Source organism: Pinus tabuliformis, chromosome 6 (genome assembly GCF_031772625.1).
Source record: "Pinus tabuliformis cultivar Carrire ecotype Pingquan chromosome 6, CPIR1, whole genome shotgun sequence".
NCBI classification, from domain to species: Eukaryota; Viridiplantae; Streptophyta; class Pinopsida; order Pinales; family Pinaceae; genus Pinus; species Pinus tabuliformis.
The window spans coordinates 1,658,489,137-1,658,503,860 of NC_142292.1; positions in this window are offsets into that span (position 1 = coordinate 1,658,489,137).

Sequence of the window (14,724 nt, forward strand, 5' to 3'; positions counted from 1 at the left end):
TGGAGAGAACTTGTATTTTTCCAGCTCCATTGTATTTTCTTGTAGGGATGTGATTGTATTGATGAAAATAATGAAGATTGGTGTCATGTTCAGATTCTAAATATTTTTATCCTCCATAGCACTCTGAGTTTCCTTGGGCTTGGCCATCCCAGGAGCCTTAAAGCCCTTTTGTATCATTTTATTTCCTTCTTTTCACTTCTTATTCACATGCATCTCTTGTTTTTGTTTCTTTCTATTTATGCATTTAGTATTAATGATTTCTTATTATAGGATTGGTTCAAATGGTTGATGTAAGTTATTTTGCAGGATCACAAGCATAATTTCAACCTTGGAAAAAATTTGGAAGGTGATAGTAATAATTGAGCTACTTGGATTAGTCTTCTTCTTCCCAAATCTAGATTTCCGGAACTCCTTTTTGGCAAAGAATAGTAAATTTTTGCTATTTTTTAGAGAATGATAACGAGCTTCAATCGAGTTGGTTCCACTTGAATAAGATAAAAAGGACATTCTATTTGATAAAAAAATTACCCCGTTGCATTTTCACTTGATTAGGTTAGGCATTTGATAGATTTACTAGCTCACTAGTTCTTGAATTTCTAATTTTTAGACTAGTAATTTTTTGTTATTTAATCATTCTTTCCCATGTATAGATGAATTTGTGGATAGTTACAGACAAAAATATGTGTTGTTGTAGGAGATTCTACATTTCAGGTAAACCTCATCTCGTTCTCCTCATCCAAGTCTGATCCACCCATGTCACTAAAATCCACTAAAGTTTCAATTTGAATTCTTGTTTTATAGGAAAACATTGCCATTTCCATTGAGAAAATATACCCATATTGAATTCCTTGCTTGATTTATGGGTAGTTTACACCACCTCCATGCCTTATTCTTCCATTATCCACCTTTCTCATGCTCCATTCCACCTTCTAGAGCACTTCCTAAGCTTTTGCCCTGTTTTTTGTAATAAAACAGGGGATCCTATAGACATCATTTAGGAACTAGTACTTCATGTAGAGAATCTGTAGGAAAACTTGTAGTGGCATGTTTTGAGCCCGAATTTAGAAAAATCATCACTAGAAGTCAGGGTTAGGCCCCTACTGGTCCTTCAAGCCATCTGAACCATTGTACTCCTTTTCCTCCACACATGTCTCCCCTGCCAAAGAACCAAGCAAGATTAGCATTTACATTTTTCAAGCAAAAAGATAAAAAAGAAAATGTTATTTTATATTTATTCATGCACACACCAGTTAGCACACTCTAAATCATATTCTATGCTCAATTACTCTAAATCATCACATGTGATAAATAGGTGTAAGTTAGGTTTCTTTTACATTTAGTTCATGATCTTTATTCAATTAGAATATGTTTCTTTCCTTGTACTTTATTTCTTGAAATATGTTAGGGTTTCCATTTCAGTTCATTTTCTACCATTAGTTTAGGTTTTGATTTCAATACATGCACTCCATTATATCATGACAGCAAATTAAGGACACATTGTATGATGCACATATAGTGTCGATACCTTTTAAGTTTGTACGGACCCCAGGTTGATAATTAAAAGTTTTTAGCCTTAGGAGTTGCAACATTCTTGCTACAATACTGAGGTTGATCGCTGAAATGATGATCATAATGAGATTATTACTTTTTTGAATGACCTTCAATATAATTAGTGGAATTTGCTGGATAGGTTAGGCACCCTTCGTCGAGGCCAGAAAACAATACAAGAGACGTTAGATAATCTCATGTGAAGAATAACTCATGTGGAAGCGCACATGCACAAATCCTTTCATCCTTCTCCTTCACCTGGAAATGGTTTTGATGACCCTACTTTGGGTAATTTAGCTTCAATGAAGGATGACTATGGGTTTTATTTTGATTATTAGGATTTTTTTTTTACTTTGGGAAATATGGTTGTGGTATTTATGTTTTTTATTGTTATTATTGATGAGCCTTGGTATTGCAACAAGAATGTTGCAATTCGCATAGCTACCAGCTTTAATTATCAACCTGGGGTTCATAAAAAATTAAGAGGTATCATCATTGTATGTGCATCATACAATGTGTCATTCCTTTGATGTCATGATGTAATGGAGTGAATGTAATAAAAATAGATCCTAAACTATTTGCAAAAAATAAAATGCTCGAAATAGAAACATTAACATATTGGAAGAAAGAAAATACAAGGAAAGAAACCTATTATAATTGCATAATTTAAATATTATGAAGTAAATTTCAATAATTACATTTCAAATAGTTTAGGTCCATTAACAAAGTCCATTCGATGTGGTAATCATCATTATATTATACATTTCAAAAATTTGTCCATTAGCCCAAATCGCTGAAATGTTTTGCATGGGTAAAGAGGAAAATCCTAAGTGGTATTTAGTCTTCCATAATCATTGATTTAGAGCCTAGGGATCTTGATTTAATGGTAAGGGAAAATAAATAAGCTTATTAAGATAATATGGGTAAGTATATACATGTTGGAAGGCTCCTACAGAAGATCTTGTAGTTAATACAAGAAACTTCAGATTTACTACAAGAAACTTTAGATTTACGACCAAGAAAATCATATCCAAATTGGATGGGACAAATTTTTTCTTAGACTAGGATTTCTTATGTGTCCATTCAAAGTGGAATCACTCAAAAATAACCCTGCAAACCCATGCTAAAAAATAGCAAAAAAGTATTAGTCTAAAATCAAGAAATTCGAGAACTAATGAGCTAGTAAATTTATCAAATGCCTAACCTAATCAAGTGCAAATGAAATGGGGTAATTTTTGTTATTAACTAGAATATTTTTGTGATATAATGCAAGTGGAATCAACTCGATGCAAGCTATTTAGCATGATATAAAAAATAGTATATATTTATTGTTATTTTCCACAAAGTACTTCCAAAAATCTAGATTTGGGAATAGGCAAACTAATCCAAGTAACTCAATGATTACTATGAATTTCCAAAGTTATTCTAAGGACACAATGATGTGTGTGATCGTGGAAAACAACTTACCTTAACAATTCCTCCCAATCCTACAACAAGAAATCATCACTGCTAAATGTAGAAATACAAAAAAGACAAGAACAAGAGATGCATGTGAATAAGAAGTGAAAAGAAGAAAAGTAGATGATACAAAAGGAACGCTTGATTTTATGGGCATAGTTCGAAAAGGTAAAAGGAATCATGCTTAGGAGTTCACTATGTGCTCTTGGGGAGCACATGGTGCACCTCCAAAAAATGAAGGAGTCTCGATGAAGGTTTGAGAGTGCACCATGCATTCCAAGCCTTAATGGGCTAACTTGTACAACCAAAATTTGTCTATGTATGGAAGATAGAACAAGGGCTGAACACAATAATTCTAGACATGAAATAAAGTGCAACACATACCAACTCATCAACATGACTTACATAGGTTTGAAACATGACATATACACATCAAAATTCTAATTCACAAACACTCCCCAAGTACAATTAAAAATTGTGCTCGATTGCGACCAAAAGTGTCATTTTACAACAAGGAAAGATGTTATGACCATGAAGTGCACTAAAGATGTTGAAAACGATGCAAAAACAATTATGAATGATCAGGAACACTTGAAACATGTAGAATGAGCAAAGCAACACTTGATGTGATGGTAAGGTAGGCTCCAAAATTTAAATGTAGTGAAATTTTGGTGTGTTGTACTAGCGACAACAAAACTAAACTCTCAATCCTCCTCGTGAGAATGGAAAATAGAAAAATACTAGCCCAAAGCAAGAGATATTTGGAACTGGTTAATATTTTAACACACCTTGTGGGAAAGGAAAACCCAGATCACAGTGGAGGGGGACTAATTATGGTGGGGGTACAAGACTTTGAGAATGTTCAAAATTAAGGCACCCTATAGTTTGGAACGGGGTTTTGATGTGCTTCTTCATGAGCCTCTATGGAAAAGAATTTGGTCCTCCAAAATATGGCCATAAATTTTCGATTTCCCTTGGCTCCTAGGGGATTGGCCTCACTTAACCTCGGATCATATCTAGAGGAAAGGCTTTGTTGTTATTTCTTTGTACCCTTTATGCCAAATTCACGAGGAGAATGTGGAGCACCTTTTCAATACTTGTCCAATATCGAGGGAAATGCGGGACAATGTGTGAAGGACCTTTGCCTACTTGGATCGCACAATCAATAGCCATTAGAAAATGGTTGAACAAAGGAGAGGGTCAAATTTGAAGAACCTGGTAGTTATTTGTGCCTAGGTTCTCGTCCTCAACTTCTTGCTCCCAAATATCTAGAAGGAGAGAAACCAAATAGTTTTCAAGTATCAAAGATCATTTGTCGAGTTAGTATGGAATATAGTTATTGAAAAAGTGAGAGAAACAATTCTAATAGAGAAATGGGGAGAAATTTTTTGGAAAGCTAACGGCAAATAGATCTTGATTCTCAATAAGTTGGAAGTCTATCAGGTAAGGATCGGACATCATCTATTTGCACAGGTTGGAGTACAAAGTATATCCCCATCAAGTTTCTTATACTCTCCCAAGGGATTTTCTAAGTTGAATGTTAATTGAGATTCTAGAGATAAACAAGGGTTGGTTGGTTATGGGAGTGCTCTTAGGGATAGCTTGGGTAGATCTCTAGGTTTGTTTTCCACATTCTATGGCTACAAAGTAAATAATGTTGTAGAATTTATGTCGATAGAAAAAAGGTTATTGTTGGAAAGAATATTTGGGATGTCTAACATTGAAATCATACGAGACTTGCAACTGGCAGTTAATGTTGTTAAAAAACTGATAAATATCTCCCCTATCTATAAAGTGATCAACACCTGGCATCTTGAACATCAGGCTCCAAGAATTCAAGAACTACTTCTCTCTTTTCCCTATGTCATTACCTGAAACACTAGAATATCACGGAACCGACTGGGTAATTGGCTCGCAAATTGGGGTATTCAAGGTTTAAATCCTGAATTTGGTTCTAAGTGGCCTCCCCATGTGGATCTGAGTTACATGACGGAATTAGAAAACCATTTAGAGAGCGATAAGCTACCCCAAATGGGGTGATCATTGATCGGACAATGGTGAAAGTCGAGGCAATTAATCCACTCCCATGTAGCAATTAATGTGAAGAGACATGTCAGGAAAGCCATTCCTAGTGAGCTGGAGATGAAGGTTTGAGAACAAGCTAGGAGTATATTCGTTGGTTGGCTTATTGTGAGAAATGAATGTTGGTTGCAAGAAATGAGTTGTGAGATGTGAATGGGAACATTATTTCTTGCAGTGTAGGGTGTGTACCGATTATAGCCATCATGTGTCCTCTGCTCTGAAAACTCAAAGATGACAAGAAGTTTGGACGTGAATGGTTTCAATATTGTCAAGGAGGTCTTTATGGGCATATTAATCTGGGACCCTTATTTTCCATGGGAGGTTCAGGCTAAGGAAAATCTTCTGGAGCTTGCATGTGTTGGTCACCAGACTTGAAACTTTTCCTTCACATATTCTTTCTAGGGTTTCTTCCTCACCACTATGCGAGTAAATATTTCATGTTTAATTTTGTTTTATACTCAATAATTTTTCTCGGGAAGGTTTGGTACAGTTAGTTTAGAGGGTCTAGACATGGTATTTGAGCTTGACGGTGTAGTTCATGGTGGAGGAAGAGGTCAATTTGCAGCTCTTGTTGTTCACCCTTTCCAAATTTCATCTCTCGAGGCTTTGTGGAGTGGTGAGTTTGTAGCCCCAGGGATCTCATTTTCTTGTGTAGGGCCCAACATTCTTTTGAATTTTAGGGGGGCTGGAGTAATTTATGTCTTTGTTGGTGACTTTCGATTGGGAAAGGTGGTCACTGATGCAACCTATTTTGGGATGTGGAGGGCGTACATAATCTCTTTAGTGGGTATTTTGATGATATACATTATGTATTCTGCTTTGGTTGGATATATAGTAACGTGTGAGGGGTTTAAGGAAGCTCATTCATTCGACTAAGGATTTTGAGTGGTGTTGTGTAGTGTATATCTAGAGATTTATGCAACATCATTGATGACATGTTTTCATAGGCATAGATCCTCAGGGCTAAGTTTTAGCCCACCAAATGTACCACTGAGATGATGGGTTAGTGGTGGAACAAAAACTTCTGAATTCACCTAGGCAAGTTGACCTACCCCCTTGCTTTGACTACTTAAAATGATAGATTGATCAGGTTACTACATTACTGGAGAAGCTGGCTAGGGACCAACATGATGATCTTAATGAGGTTATTACATTTTTGAATGACCTTCAACATAACTAGTGGCATATGATGGATAGGTTAGTATCCCTTCATTGAGGTCAGAAAACTATACAGGAGAGGCTGGATCATCTCAAGGGAAGAATAACACATATGGAAGTGCACATGCACAAAGGCTTTCATCCTACTCTGCCGCCTAAAAATGGTTTGAATGACCCTACTTTGGTTAATTTCACTGATCAATGATGACTATCGGTTGTATTTTTATTCTAAGGATATTTTTTTTTTACTTTGGGAAATATGCTTGTGGTATTTAAGTTTCCTATTGTTATTATTGATGAGCCTCAATATTGCAACAAGAATGATGCAACTCCCACGGCTACCAGCTTTAATTATCAACCCGAGATTTGTACAAACTTAAGAGGTATCAACACTATATTTTCAGTAGGAAATGTGTCCTTCCCTTGATGTCATGATGTAATGGACTGAATTTAATAAAAGCACATCCTAAACTAATTACAGAAAATGAAATGCTCGAAATGGAAACCTTAACCTATTGTATGAAATTAAATAAAAGGAAAGAAACCTGTTCTAATTACATAAAGTAATCTCATGAATTAAATGTCAATCATTACATTTCAAAAAGTTTAGGTCTAGTAACAAAGTTCATTGGATGTGCCAATCATCATTGTATTATCCATTTCATAAATTTGTCCATTAGCTCAAATCGTTGAAATGTTTTGCATGGGTAAAGAGGAAAATCCTAAGTGGTATTTAGTCTTACGTAATCATTTATTTGGATCCTTGGGGTCTTTATTTAACCGTAAGGGAAAATAACCAATCTTCTTGAGCGAATTTGGGCCAATATATACATGTTGTAAGGCTACTACAGGAGATCCTATAGTTACTACAGGAAACTTTGGATTTACTACACGAAATTATAATTCACCGAATGACCAAGAAAATCAAATCCATATTAGCTAAGAAAAAAATTGTTATTGACTAGGACTTCTTAGGCCTCTATTTCAAGTGGAATTAATAAAAAAAACTCTGTAGATTTATCAAATGTCTAACCTCATCAAGTCCAAATGCAATGGGGTAATTCTTACTATTAACTATGATTTTTTTTAATCTAATTCAAGTGAAATCAACTCGATTGAATCTTGTTAGCATGCTCTAAAAATAGCAAAAATGTATTGTTATTAGCTACAAAGGACGTCCAAAAATCTAGATTTTGGAATAAGAAAACTAATCCAAGTAACTCAACAATTAATATCATCTCCCAAAGTTGTTCCAAGGTTGAAATGATGCTTGTGATCCTGAAAAAGAACTTACTTCAACCATTTAGCCTAATCCTACAATCAGAAATAATCAATACTAAACGCAAAAATAGAAAAAAGATAAGAACAAGAGATGCACATGAATAAGAAGTGAAAAGAAGAAAATTAAATGATACAAAAGGGCTCTAAGGATCTTGGGGTGTCCAAGCCCATCGAAAATCAGAGTCCTATGAAGGAGGCCAATATTTTGAAGTTGAACATGGCACCATTCTTCATGATTTCCATAGATATAATTACATCCCTTCAAGAAATGACAGTGGAGCTGCAAAAATACGCATTCTCTCCACAAGCAGACTAAGAAAAGTCCACCCCTGGAGGAAAATTCAACCTGGTACTTATATAAAATGATTAGGAATCATTCCCCATGAAAGGAGGAAGATTTACCCACGAAATTCCCTCAAATAGTGGATCTAGTTACAAATACTAGGAATCTAGATTAAATGATAGGGAACACATTACTAGATTTTTTTAATCATTGGAGCTCTAGAATATGTGTAGTAATTTCAGAATATATTTTTGATTTATTATTTAATATCGATCCTCGTGTAGTAGGGATAAAGTCCCTAAATTATCTCCTCCTCCAAATCTCCATAATCTCCCCAATATTCTCACAATATTCCACAAAAACAAATAATATTAGGCACAAATACGCAATTATCCATAAACCTTCATAATGAACATATTAATGTTAAAAATATGTTATCTAATACAAATGAGAGGTTTAATGTGATGAAGGATGGTTAGATGAGCCTCATTTTATGTTTAATTTGGAGGCCCATCATAACCCCCTTGCTAAAAGTGTTGCTCATCCTCTGAGTAACTTAGTGACCTCATTGTACCTCATTCATGGACTTGGTGGCGTCTCTCTTGTGCATTCCTCAGTGCTTTGTCCTAAGAATCTTGGTTGTAAGTTCTGCAAGCATAAGTACAAAAATGTAGTTATTCTTTTCATGATTGTTTAAGAGAATTTCAAGCAAAAAAAACATAAATTTCCTCTTTGTAAGTGAACTTTGTTGGCTTGAAGATCCATTTCATTCATATCCTCTCCCTTGAAACCTTCATTCCATTTTCACTCACTTTTCCAAAACTATTTGTGCATATAAAAAATAGTGTTGCTTCAGACCATTAGCCTACCTTCTCCCCCTTATTCAAGATGGCTTCTTGAATATTTTGAATTTTGGCAAAGGATTTACACATCTTTTTCCAACCGTTTTATACCTTTTTCCACCATTTGGACACCTCTGAAACCTTCAAAATGCCTTTGGATGAGAACTAGGGAATCTTGTAGCAATTCATATACTAACTACAGGAAACCATGTAGAAATTCCTCTAGTAACTATAGGAAACCCTGTAGCAACCTATTTAAACACGTTTTCAACAAAAATGATAGTTAGAGCCTAGGGTATACCCTCAACTTGACTTCCATTCATTTCTCCCATTTCGATAACATCTTTTAGGCCTTCGACAAAAGCTAGAAAGAAATTAGAGACCTCTTGGAAAACCTCTTTTCATCACTACAATTAGAGTTCACTTTTGATGGTCAATGCCTTCTTGCCTTTTGTTTCCTTTTGTTTCCTATTTTGTGGTCTATATGATTGTCTAGTGGCCTTGGAGTTATTTGTTTCTATTAAGTCTCTCGTAGGCAATGTGATTTTGGGTTTTAGCACAATTGTTTCCTTTCTTGTAACAACATTATTCCTTCCTGTAGCAATCATTCCTTCTCTTTCATGGTCTTCTAATAGTATGGGAGTGATGAGAAATGATGTAGAGGGTTTCGAGGATGATGCTAGGGCTTAGAGGGAGTAGTGTAGGTTTGTGAAAATGTACAGGATGTGTTACATGTGTTTTTTTTTTTTTTAAATTCAGGGTGAGGTAGAGTGTAGGGTTTGTTCTCGAAAAATATTATTTTTTTTCATATGAAATGGGATCGATGAATGATAGATAGATAGTGGATATGAAGTGGATGGATGTATTGGAGTGTTTTTGTGACTTGGCCTTTGCACAAATTTCATCTTATAATTGTTGTCCCCATTCCTCAAAATCATCACCCTTCCTAATTTGGTTTTTCCACATTGCATGAGTGAAGGAATTAGTTGTATTAACTAGTTGAAGGTGGCCGAGATTTCTCCCCATCCTTAGCATATAAAACCTCATCTATCATGCATTGACAACAAATTTCTAACTATAATATGCTCAAGATAACAGGTTAAGAATATTGCATACCTCTACCTACCTGATGGTTGTTGGAGAGGCATGCATGTTGCTGCTGAGTTGATGATTGATCCATGGTCCTCTCGAGGTGATAATTTCCTTTGTTTTCTTTTGTACAAGTCTTCAAAGCATGGTGATTATAAACCTTTGTCTTCTAGTTACCGTGAGCAAGATTTCTTAGAAAATTCTATCCTTCTTGGAGTGATGGGTTGGGCCATGGGTGATGTTCACATTCCCCACACTTTTCACAATTGTCATACCCCTTATCAAAACTTCATTTCACCTTCTCCACCTTCCAATAGCCTTCATCTAGTTTGTTGTTGAAAACTAGGACTTCCTGTAGTAACTATAGGAAACCCTGTAGAAACCTGTTTAAATCCATATATCCCAAATGGTATACTAGATTGACTTGAACTTTTCTAACTATGTTTCCATCATATTTATGCACGACCCGATAAAATTATTTTGGTCAATTGATGCACAAATCTCGAGAAAAAATAAAAATGCTTGTAGGTGATGGAAGCAAATTTTTTGAAAATTGTGCATCAGAATTTGTTGAAATTTCTTGGGCATGTTATCATGATCCATATGCATATCCTCATGAAACAACTTTGTAAATTTATCCATGAACATCGAGAAAATGAAAAAATGGTTGTAGGTGATGGAGGTCAATTTATCAAGTATTGTGCACTGGACTTTGCTGAAATTGCATGGGCATCTTACTATCATCCATATGCATCTCCCCCTGAAATGGCTTGGTAAACGGATGCATGGTTTCTAGAATATGACAAAAATATTTTTCTCCTCTATTTATTTTTGTTTCCTGTAGTAACTACAGGATCTTCCTATAGTATTTCATGACAACAAGGAAAATAAGTGGTTTTGATCTTAGGAATGATGAGTGGATGGTGGAAATAGATGAGGGTGAGAGATTGGCATGGCCTTCGTCATGTTGGAGATTTTGAACAAATAAGAAGAAAGTCAAAATTTGACATCTTTTGACTAGGCTTGTCATCAACTTTTCTTTTGTTGGCTAACTTTTTTGCTGTTGCTCGTAGAGGTTGGAGAGCACATGAATTCATGAGAGATAGATACATAGAGATTTTATTTTTTTTTCTTCTAGGCCTACTAGCTGTGTCAATGAGGTTTTCATCTAGTAGGTATGCCTAGGTGCCTTAAAGGAGGTTTTCACCTAGGATCCTTTTTTTTAATCTTTTTTCCAACCCATTGACTTCCTAATAGAGGTTTTCAATCATTGAGCCCATCATAGGTGCCTCAAAAGAGGTTTTTGCCTGAGATTTATTTTTTTCTCTTATTTTTCACTTTTTATTTATTTTCCTATCCTACTCTACGTGAAAAAAGAAAATCATTTTCAAGTGTAGGAATACTTTCAATGAATCTAAGTGCAAATCTAGATGACAAATAAACTAACGTGTAGGCTTGACATATATGCTTTGACATGTACCTGAATATGATAGACCAACTTTTTTTATTGAAATGATTTCATGAATTGTTGAAGAAGCGTTGGCTGTTGCAACTTGACACTTTGTTAGAACCATATTTCGATATAGTTGTGATGCTGCTGATCCACTTGCTGATTTGGATCATCTTGGATGTCTTCCTCTTCGATGAAATTTAGATTTTCTTCTTTTTTTTATTATTCTCTTGAACACATAGAGGATCTGTTGGTAAACGTGAGGGTACTTTCCCAATCTTATATTCTGATGTCTTCTCTTCGTCAAGTGTAGCCCATGATTCTTTGGTCTTCTCATTTGAATCTTCTTTTTCTACATGTTGTCCTTCATTGATATCAAAATAATATATTTTTTGTGATACTCTTCCTGAGCTAAGATGAATGCCATTTAGATCAAGAGGAGACATTTGGAAGTTTTGTACCTGAGCATTGTAAGTGGGATGAGATACTTCATTGTGTGGGTTCGGAAACGGTGGTACATGTAGTTGAGTGGGAGTGGATATCTGAAATGGATGTGGTTGGGGTTTCAGTTGTGGTTGAGGTGAATTATATAGATAACATGGAGTTGTGTATGGACGATATTGAGGAAAATATTGAGGATATTGTGGATGGCTCCCATAATTACTTGCCAACCTTACTGCCAAAATTAGTTTTGGGGTTGACATGGCTTTAATGTTACCAAGGAAAGTGTGTGTTCCAATTACTTTGAGATGGATGTGCATAAGATTGAAATTGTGAATATGGCTCTTACATCATATTAGGTTTAATAGGTTTTCATGGTCCTATTGGATCTACATAACATAGTTGCATTGACAATTGACTTGGTCCATTGTCCTCTTGGTAAAATTCCTTCAATTGTGGTAATGATGGGCAATATTTAGTAGCATGTGATTCTGCATGAACAACACGAATACCAACATCTTATTTTTCCTCGTCTTTAAGTCTTAATATTTCTACTTCTTTGGTTAGATTGCTAAGAATGTCTATTTAAAAATTACCAAACAAATTTCCAAGTTTAGCTTGACTTACCGATCTTGATGTTGATTTACTTACTCTTGCCCTTCCTCTTGATATGTGTTTGCATGCTTCACAAATTTCTTCAAATGATAATCGGTATACATCACCTCTACTCATGAGATCAATGAGATCAATCCACTCATCCCTAATTGTTCTAAGTAAGAGGTTTTTTAGTGTGTCAGGTCCTAAATGATGTAATTTTTCCTCTTAACATTATACATGAAACTCTCTATTAGATCCTCAAGGCTCTCATCTTCTTTTTGATTCATTCTAAATATTTCTTCTTTAAGATCACGATCTTTATATTTTTTGAGAGATATATTTTTCATATCATTCCATGATATTATTGAATTAGTCCCATAGCTCATGAAACATTCAAGAGCTCCATCCTTCAATGTTGTCGGAAACAATCTAAGTTTTTGAGTGTTTAATAAGTAACCATATGATCTACAAATGATTTAAAATTCTGAGAGAAAGGTTTCGATATCCTTGTGACCTTAGACCATGAAAGTTTGGAAGAAAACATGTAGGGATGTTCTTCATATGCACACTGACATCAATATATTGGATGGGAAATCCGAGAGGATCTTCTTCATTGTCATAATTTCCATCAATTTCTTCTTCCTTCTTTGCCACCTCTTCTTATTCTACATCAAAAATGAATGGTGATGTGGCTCTTACTGCACCATGTGATCAAATGGGAGGGGGGGCGTTCGTGTTGGAGAAGTATTTTTAATTTTATTGTTTTGAATAACAATGTTAATGCAATGCAATTTTCTATTTTTGAAATGAAATATGCCTAATGAATTATTTTTGTTTAAGCAGAAATTAAAATAAATGAATCAACTAAGGAATAAAATAATTCATACTTTCACACCTCCCCGACTACGACACCAAAAAGTGACGAGCCTCACTATTGCAACAAGAATGCTACAACTCCCAAGGCTACCAACTTTATTTATCAACCCGAGGTTCATACAAACTTAAGAGGTATTAGCACTATATGTGTATCATACAATGTGTCCTTCCCTTAATGTAAGGATGTATTGGAGTGAATGTAATAAAAGCAGATCCTAAACTAATTACAGAAAATGAAATGCTCGAAATAGAAACCTTAACCTATTTTAAAAACTAAAATACAGGGAAAGAAAGTTGTTCTAATTATATAAAGTAATGTCATGAAGTAAATGTTAATCATTACATTTCAAAGAGTTTAGGTCTACTAAAAAATTTGATTGGATGTGGCAATCATCATTGCATTATCCATTTCATAAATTTGTCCATTAGCCCAAATCGTTGAAATGTTTTGCATGGGTAAAGAGGAAAATCCTAAGTGGTATTTAGTTTTCCCTAATAATTTATTTGGAGCCTTGGGGTGTTTATTTAACCCTGAGGGACAATAGCCAACCGTATTGAGCGAATTTGGGCAAGTATATACATGTTGGAAGGATATTACAAGAGATCTTGTAGTTACTACATGAAACTCCAAATTTACTACAAGAAACTATAATTCATTGAATGACTAAGAAAATAAAATCCAAATTAGATGGGACACATTTTGTTATTGACTAGGATGTCTTAGGTATCCATTTGAAGTGGAATCACTCAAAAATAACTCTGTTAACCCATGCAAATAAATAGCATAAAATTACTAGTCTAAAATCTAGAAATTCGAGAACTAGTGAGCTAGTAAATTTATCAAATGTCTAACCTAATCAAGTGAAAAATGTCTAACCTAATCAAGTGAAAATGCAATGGAGTAATTTTTTATATTAACTATAATTTTTTTTTTTTTCTTATTCAAGTGAAATCAACTCGATTGAAGCTCTTTACCGTGCTATAAAAAATAGCAAACATTTACTGTTATTTGCTACAAAGGACTTCCAAAAATCTAGATTTGGGGATAAGCAAACGAATCTAAGTAACTCAATGGTTAATATGGCCTTACAAAGTTGTTCTAAGGATGTAATGATGCTTGTGATGCTGAAAAAGAACTTACTTCAACCATTTAACATAATCCTACAACAAGAAATCATCAATACTAAATGTAGAAATAGAAAAAAGATAAGAACAAGAGATGCATGTGAATATGAAGTGAAAAGAAGAAAACTAAATGATACAAAAGGGATTGGAGGCTCCTCGGATGTCCAACCCCAAGAAAATGTAAATTCCAATGAAGGAGATGAAGATTTAAAAGATGAACATGACACCAATCTTCATTATTTCCCTCGATACAATTACATCCCTTCAAGAAATGATAGAGCTGAAAATATACCAATTCTCTCCACAAGAAGACTAAAAAAAATCCACCCCTAGAGGCAAATTCGACAAAATGATTACGAATCATTTCCCATGAAATGATGAAGATTTCTCCACCAAAATCCCTCAAATAGTGGATTTGGTTCCCAATACTAGGAATCTGCGTTAAGTGACATGGAACACATTACTAGATTTTCTCAATCATTGGAGCTCCAGAA